This window comes from Hibiscus syriacus, unplaced genomic scaffold (genome assembly GCF_006381635.1).
Source record: "Hibiscus syriacus cultivar Baekdansim isolate YM2019G1 unplaced genomic scaffold, ASM638163v2 tig00117012_pilon, whole genome shotgun sequence".
In the NCBI taxonomy this organism is placed as follows: domain Eukaryota; kingdom Viridiplantae; phylum Streptophyta; class Magnoliopsida; order Malvales; family Malvaceae; genus Hibiscus; species Hibiscus syriacus.
The window spans coordinates 166,779-174,404 of NW_024063524.1; the positions used below are offsets into that span (position 1 = coordinate 166,779).

The following is a 7,626-nucleotide window of genomic DNA, read 5'->3' on the forward strand; positions in this document are numbered from 1 at the left end:
GGAACCTTTGGGTATCATTAAAAGAAAAATGTGAAGGAGTGGTAATTATCACTTTCGGAATTATTGATTCTGAACTCACTACTCTCGGCTTGACAGTGATAATTACAAGCTTCTTTGCCCCACATGTTATATTGGAGCTCTCTGATGCACATATATCTATTTCCTTCTTGCTTTCATCTTCATCAAAAAATTCTATCTCTTTGTTTTCCAATAAACCTTGAATTAAGTTTCTAAATTCATAGCAAAATTAAATTTTATGGTTCTCATCCTAATGATAGCCAACAGTTCTTGGTTTGGGTTTGTACTTGATTATGCCAGCTTCTCCAAACTTCTTGACCACCCATTCAAAAGGAGATTCAATTTCTGAAACATCTGTCTTTGACCTCTCTTTTTTTATCTTCACAAATCGCGTTCACTCCTTGTCCTCCATGATTTAGAAAGGTATTATTGGTTGCAGATGAAATTTTGAACTCAAGATTTCCTCTATTGATCAGATTTTGCATAACCTTCTTTAAACAATTCTCAATAGTATGGTCTGCTATCCCAACATGGTACTCACAATGTGCATTGGCATCATACCAATGAGGATAAGGTGTTTTGAGGGGAGTTAGCTTATAAGGTCATACTACGTTTTCTTGCAAAAATGAAGCATATATTTCAATGTTTGGTATCGGCACAAGTGTGAAGGATACCCTTGTAGCTTTCTACCAGAGTCCGCTATTCTTATTTATATTCATCTTTTTTATTTTAGGTTAGGTAATCGTAACGCTTGTTCCAGCATTCTGGTTATAGGTGTTCTTGTTGTTCACCTTATTCTCTTTTTCTTGTAGAAAGCTTTTTAGAACTAGACCCATCTCCATTGTCGATCTTTCCACTCTTGATGGCATTTTTAATAAGCTCGCCAGAAATTACAAGGCCAACAAAATTTTTTGTAGCATTTTCAAGCAAGTGCCTAAGTATGGGGCCCTTAAGGTGTTAACAAAAATTACGGTAACCTCTTTCTCTAGTAATAGAGATTGAACTTAAGCAGCTACGCCACGTCATCTCTAGGCGTATTGACTAAACATCTCGTTATTCCTTTTTTTCCATGTTTTGGAGTATCAATCCGTTAGGAACCAGGTTAGTAACATGATGATATTGCTTTAAAATGACTTTGTCAAGTCTCTTCATGACTTGATGTGGGACTTGGTTAGCTAGTTGTACCATTCTGCAGCAGATCCAGATAAACTATCCTGGAAGCAATGTATTAACAATTTCTCATTTTCTGTATAGCCAACCATTCTTCTACAAAACATGGTAATGAGGGAAGAAGGGCAAGCGATCCATCATATTTATCAAAGTCAGAGACTTTAAACTTTGTTGGATGGATCAAGTTAGGGACTAGACTCAATTCTCTAGCATCAAATCCATAGAATGGCTCAATTATCTCAACAAATTTTATCACTACTTTCACTACTAGAAAAAATCCTTTAATGACTCGCATTGCGCTTCATCTATGGGTACGGATGACACACAAATTCCTGTCGTTGAAGCCACCGACATGAATCTTAGATAACGCGCAATTGTGCGTCATAAATCTATGACGCGTATTTATGACACGCATTTATGACGCACATTTATGACGCTCATTTATAATGCTCATTGCGCGTCATTGAAGCCCCCGTCATAAATGAAGACACACATTTGTGTGTCATAAATTTATGAAACATTTATGACGTACATTGCATGTCATTGAAGCACGCGTCATTAGAAAAGAGTCGTGATTATATGTCGTAAATTATATATATATATAAATATTTTGTAGATTGACAAATAATCAAACTAAATCACATTTAATGCCTCATAATACTAAATATATATATCATATTATATATAAACAATCCATTTACATACAATATATTAACATTAAGTTATCAAAAATATTGTACTCATATGTCGATACAAAATATGTCGATACAAATTTTCAGCAACACTCTGTATGAATCCATCAAATGTGCTTTTGCACTCATTTTCAATATATATATATATAAACTTGGAATAAATTCTATCTTGTATCCCCTCTTGTGTTGTTGATCAAAATTTGTGCAGCAATATGATTTTGACAAACGAGTATGCGAGTGCACCTGTGAACATGTAACTATCCACTCTGTCGAGTATTGCACCTGCTCGACAGTGCAAACATAATGTTAATATAGAGATGACGAAACGAAAGGAGATATGATCCACGAATAATTATTCAGTCAAGTAATGAGCAGCTTCATTTCAATTGTTTAAAGTAAGCAAGATTGTGTTCACCCTCAAAGTATCGAAAATTAATTGAATAAATAGTCATGAGCAACTACAATTACCATGACCGGGGATTAGGGAGTCAGAGTCCTTGACACCAGCATCACGCTTGATCATTGATTCAGTAAGATCACCAAAAACAGATCCAAAGAAGTTGAGAATCCTAAAGGCTATTGCACTACACCAATGAAAAGAGTATGTAAAGTCTCAGGGTTAATGCAGTGAAGTTCATAATACCGAGTCTTTTTTTAGATAACAATGCAATCCAGTAATCCCAGTATTAGACTGCTAGAGTAAATAACAAGTGGCGCTTGCACCGATCTTAGCCAGAGATTTGGTTTCAAAAGAATCAACAATCAGTCAACATTATTACTTATCATCCATGCACATGTGTGACTAGAATCATACCTTGGCAGTGAGTGATCAGTATCTAATCTCTCAATTAGAATCTCAGTAACAAAGCTTGAAATCACCGTCAAGTTGAAGTGAAAATAAATCAAGTGAAATATAAGAAACAAGATAACTAACCCTTGATATAGATTCAGGAGGAGGAGTGCCAAGCATATCGGTTATGAGATCCAATTGATGCACCCCATTTTTTCCAGCAAAAAGTGGTTTTCCTGTAAGTATCTCAGCAAATATGCATCTTATACTCCACATATTAATTGCAGGAGTGTACTACAAAAGGATTAGAGACTCATAAATCTGCATCCTTTTCTTTGTTATTATTACTTCCGTGAGCAACCTCCTACTTAATCATTAAGATAATGCAGAATTATATACCATGACCAAGAAGATGAGCCAAATAATCTTCCGGTTTCTTCAGATACTCTTGCAAAAGACAAGGTAGTGCCCAGCTTATGATATGGACATCCTTCACTCATTGGAAGACAAGATATATATAATGGATAAGACATGATTAATATATTGTAAATCCACTCATTCATTGTAACACATTTAAGTAAAATACTAGAATGACAACAATGACCCTTTGATAAATGCTGGAACACGATGTTAGACAACTAGGACCACCATCAACAAAAAGATGAGCTTAGTTGAGATATGACAAGCCAAGAACAAATAACCGAGTAATTTTGAAGAATGGGGGAAGCAACAAAACATAAGCATATGCTAAACGTGATATAGTGTTAAAGAACCTTGCTTTTAATGATCTACAAATCTCCTAAATAGCACACAATGGTAGAAATATGTTCTTTTTAATGTTGATTAATCTGTTGAAATGCATTTAAATCTTAAGGGATGATAAGTAAACCACTGGAGATCACAAAGATACATGAAATTATGGGTAGTCCGGAGCAATAAACACGGTTATCAGTTTTCTTGATTCCACATCATGGTCTATGGTGTATCCTTCATCCATTCCTGTAAGACCATGCCTCTTTTCTCTTGCATCAGGTCCTTCATATGATCTTATAATTAGCTGAGGCAATTGCACCAAAAAACAACCACACTCTAAATATTTTGCATCTCTAAAGAAGAGCTAGCTCATAAAATTAATAGCTATAATGAATAATATGCAATTATAAAATAAATGAAACGCTATAACATGAATTAATTTAACTCAAACAATTAAAACAAATATTAATTACAGCAAGTTTATTGCACAAAAAGAATGACAAAGTTTAACCGGAAATTAGTGTAAAAATTAGATTACAACATCAAGATATTCTTTTACTAGCTCTCTCCACACTTGCAACTGAAGTGTAAGTTTTGACAGCTAAGCCCTAACAACTTATTCCCCTAACAGTATAATAGAATACGCATGTTTTAATCGCATCGAGATGCAGACTAATAATAAGCATTATCTTCCTGCATATAGCATAGACATGAAATGCTCAACCAGAAAATCTAATTTACCATTTAGCCAATACATTGCGTTCCAGATATAGATTCAAATCTAGGCCAAATTTTTGTATAAGATGGTCTTTCAAAATTTTCCAGCTCATACCATAACCACCCAACTCCTCTTCTACATACTAGTATATTGGGGTCCAGACCTAATTTATAGGTAAACTTCCATGAACTACCCAAGTTTGAACATAAAAAGTCGTTTGTCCAACCTGAACTGCATTTTGCTCCATTTCACAGCCTTCAATTAGAAAACCACAGACCACAGTTTATCAATTCAAGCAGTTTCCCGAACACTAAGTTAAAAATTGAATGTATGATGTTAAAGGATGAGAAGCACCTAAGAACATCTTCTACTGGAATGATAGCATACCCTTCTCTTAATAAATGTCTAGGGACATAGAATGTTTACAGAGAAATAACAGAGCTACCTTTTAAAAAATACTAACCAAATATCAAACAGCTTAGTGTCCTTTCTAATGGTGAAGAGTGGAGACAAAATAATTTAATTACACAATTATCAAATCAACGATTAAATTTAACCACGACAGAAATGATTTTAATAATAAAAAAAGTACATGAAAGTGTAATTATGATAATACCTTTAGTTTGAACTTCTTCAAAAACTCCTCTGTGCAGTCAGGGTCCCATAATAAGCCAATAGCTCTCTCCTTATTAGGGGAAAGACCAGGTTTCATTGATGGATCTGACCATAGCACATCACCAGGAATCCAATTCTGTCATTCCCAAGGAGGATCAAGGACTGATCTTCGTGCTTTAGATAACTCCTCCAAAGAACCAAGACATAAGGTGTTGGCTTCAAGAACAAGATTTATCCTACGGTTCTTCTTCCCTTTAATCCTTTTGGAAGGGTGACGGTAATGCTGTGAAAAAGCCCCCCATGAGCAGTATATACACGCTTAGCAATTATAGAGGCCAAAGGAAGTCCTTCAAAGCATCCCAAACATAAATGAAACACATGCTTACCTTTATCCCCATACCGTGCCAAAACTTCCTTCTCAAATCCATAAGTAGAGGTACAATACTTGGATTCATGATTTCCACGAAGGAGATACACTCTATGTGGCATGAAAACCTAGAAGAATGTGATTACTTGTCAAAAGTTACTTATCCAAACAGTACATAGAATTCAGTTTCACTAATAAACAAATCACTGCAATCATCAAAATCAGCATGCTTATCCCAGTTGCTAATGTATAAACTATGGTGAGATCTATAATCAAGAGTGTTAAGAAGCTATGTTAATGTTCTAGTTGAAGTGTCAAAATCATTTTACAAGGAGCGTATGAAAGATGATACATATAAATACTAGTAAAACAAGTGTTGTAAAAGTGAATTCTTTATAAGAATGTTTGAAAATTGGAATTACCTTCCAGACTAGCAGGAGCACGAAAGTCTCAAGACCCAAGCTCCTCTGTCAATATAGTCTCCATTGAAGACAAATATCCCATTTTCGGAAGGAAATCCAGCATCTCGTAAGCGAAAGAGAATAGCATGCAATTGCCCATGAAGATTGCCGACCACCACAACCGTTGAATCGGTGACGGAGGTCTCGATTCGGAGGTAATTGGGTTCTTTGCGGAGGATCTTAGAAGTTGTAAGAACGAAGGCATCGAAACGGGAACTGGAAACACTGAGGGGAAGGAGGAGGGGGATAGATTTTTTGAACTCCAGTCGAACGTCGATTTCATGTGCTGGATCCAGTCAAGGCTGAGCTGGCCATCGGGGGGCCAAGTCAGAGGGACCGAAACAGACACCGGTGGGAGTGATGTCGGCGAAGGGTTGTCGGAGGAGGAGACATCTGCATCTCCTGCAATTGGACTGATATTATTACTGTCATCATCAGTAGACATAGTTTTTTTCTTGGGAGATTTTTTATTTTTTGAGATGAGAGATTTGGACACGCATGTATATAGGGGAAGAAGCGGGAAATGATCAAAATTATAGGAAATTAAAAGATGACTTTTACAGATGTGTCCGTGTTTTTATAGTTTTTTGGATTATGACTATTAAATATGATACACGTTATTGTAAGTCATAAATCGTTCATATTTTAAGAAACATGGCATTTTGTTATGACATATTTTTTACAAGTTATAAATTAGCGTGTGTCATCGTTCGTGTGTCATTAAAAGTATATTTTCTTGTAGTGCTCTAAATTTTTCACTTGTTGAGACAACTCTTCATTTTCTTTTTCATCCTTAGTGATATCGTTCAAGTTTGGGACTTCATTGTCATCATGAAAATCACTCGATTTTAAGACTGAATCGTTTATTTGGGGGCCAGGATCACTGCGATTGTAAATAATGTATGCAAAAGATATTTATCCAAATAAATAATTCAGTCTTAAAACGTAATGTCTCAGCATACAGGGTAAACAAAAATCAATCATTATAGATAAAATCTAGCTACATCTCCTAGGTTTGCATTCCTTTCATCAACTGAATGATACGTCGCTCTTCATTAAATTATGTCACTAGGTAAACCTTTAGATTTGTAGGTTCTTGATACATCTCAAAGACTTGTTGTGCAACCTCACGAGCTTGATCCATTTCCTTCTTCATGGCTTCATGATGAATCTAAACTATCTCTTTAGTTTGATAAAGCGTGGCTGCTAGCTCTTGGTTGGTTAGAGGTCTACTCCCTTCAAGCTGTTGAATGCGTTCATTACACCTTTGCAGCAAGCTCTCTAACTCTGTGATCTTGGTCTTCAACGAATCATTATTTTTTTGTGCCATCTTCCTAGCTGAGGCATAAATTAATTCACTTCCTTCTAGCTCTGCTGTCCTTTTCTTTAAAGCCTTGTTTTCTTGCTGGAAGATCAAATTGTTTCCATGGTTTTGGAAAGCTTCCTCTAAGCTGAGAATTTGTGTCTCAAGTAACTCAATCTATTTTTGCCTTTGCTCTAGTTCATGATTGGTCTCATCTCGTTGTTCCCTCAACTCATGAACATATTGAACTGCTCGTTTCTTATCTTCTTTACTCTTTCTGACAAACCTCTCAGCTTTTTCTAGTTATCTTTAAATCATTGGTTGTATGATGGAGACCTTAAGCCTTCAAATTTTTTCCATATTATTGAAGTCCTTATCCAAAGCATTAAAGGTTTATGGAATCTTTTGCTTCTCTTTGGTTAGCTTTTTTATATCCCCTTCTCGTTTTACTACCTCCAGCTCCTACATCATCTTTTCGTCTAAGAATTTACATTATTTAGTTTTTTTTCAAGATCCATTTGTCTTATTTCTTCTCTTAGTAGCTCGACTTCAATTGGGACCCTTCTTAGTCGTTTAGTCATAGTACGTCCATCGTCCAAATTTCGCTCGGAATATTCTTATTTACTCGTTTCTTTCTTCACTCATCATAATTTAGATTGAATGATGTCCGATCATCTATAATTAAAACAGTGTGAAGCTCTCCAATCACGATATATATTTGAGTTCTCTTCCATATAAT

The 7,626-nt window shown here is 35.5% G+C and overlaps 1 pseudogene; it reads right to left on the bottom strand.

Annotated features, from left to right (window-relative positions):
- Nucleotides 1-2,002: 2,002 nt before the first annotated feature.
- Nucleotides 2,003-6,083, bottom strand: LOC120195411 (annotated as a pseudogene).
- Between the last annotated feature and the right edge of the window lie 1,543 nt (nucleotides 6,084-7,626).